This window comes from Girardinichthys multiradiatus, chromosome X (genome assembly GCF_021462225.1).
Source record: "Girardinichthys multiradiatus isolate DD_20200921_A chromosome X, DD_fGirMul_XY1, whole genome shotgun sequence".
Taxonomy (NCBI): Eukaryota; Metazoa; Chordata; class Actinopteri; order Cyprinodontiformes; family Goodeidae; genus Girardinichthys; species Girardinichthys multiradiatus.
In genome coordinates this window covers 1,977,895-1,979,150 of record NC_061817.1, presented here as the reverse complement: position 1 = coordinate 1,979,150, position 1,256 = coordinate 1,977,895, and positions in this window count along the sequence as shown.

Genomic DNA, 1,256 nt, shown 5'->3' with positions numbered 1-1,256 from the left:
GCTATATTTAGGCTATCACTTTCAGTATCAACATGAATGTTAAAATCCCCCACTATAATAACTTTATCTGTATTTAACACTAAATCAAGACAGGAGGTCTTCCACAACACCGGAACCTTCTTCTGGGTCAGGCTAAGGTTGAAGAGGTGCTGCAGAATCCCACAGAATCCGCACAGGCCTTCAGGACTCTAGGGCTGACGTGATCTGGACCTGCAGCCTTATTCCGATTCAGTCTTTCCAGTTGCATCTTCACTTGACTCTTGAGACCACAGTGGAAGGGGGAGCAAAGGAAGACCATCAGCATCTTCTGATATGGTTGAAGGCAAACATGTAGAAGCAGAAGGGTCTAGGGCTGAGGTGGAAAATAAAAAATTTGAGGTGTTACTGGACAGCTGTGGGTCATGTGGGTCAAAGGAGGGTGGAATGTCTGTTTGGCTGTGAGCAGGAGAGGAGATGCGAAGCTTGTTTCTGAACTGAACCTATTGAAAGAATTTGTTCAGTTCATTGGCTCTGTCCAGACCTTCATCGGTCCAATCATCCCTCTGCCTGAAGCCCGTGATCTTCTTCATCCCTGTTCCACACATCTCTGATATTGTTTTGGTGGAGCTTGCTCTCCAGCTTCCTCTTGTACACCTCCTTGCTGTCTCTGATCTGACTTTAAGTTGCTTCTGTATACCCTCAATAATTTTCTGTCTCCCTCTCTGAAGGCTCTTTTTTTTCTTGTTAGCAGGTCCTTCAGGTCACTGGTGATCCAAGGTTTGTTATTGGGGAAGCATCTCACGGTTCTGGTAGGGATGATGTTAGCCACAGAGAAGTTTATATAGTCGGTTACACACTCAGTCATGGCACTGATGTCCTCTCCATGTGGCTGGCACAGGGCGTCCCAGTCTGTAGCCTCAAAGCAACCTTGCAGAGCTTCTTCAGCTTCCCTGTGACCAGTTTCTCACAGTCGTCTTTATTGCAGGTTGCCTCTGAACAAGGGGCTTATATTTCGAGCAAAAAAACAAGATTGTGATCTGATTTTGCCTAGAGGAGGTCTTGCTGTAGAGATGTATGAGTCCTTGACATTTGCATAAACAAATCCAATGTTTTGTTTTCTCTGGTAGAGCAGCTGACAAACTGTTGAAACGTTGGAAGTGTAGCAGAGAGTGAAGCATGGTTAAAATCACCAGAAATTGCCACAAAGCATTGGGGTTTTGTGTCTGTAGCTTAGCAACAACGGAGCTGATGGCATCACATGCAGTGTCAGCAACAGC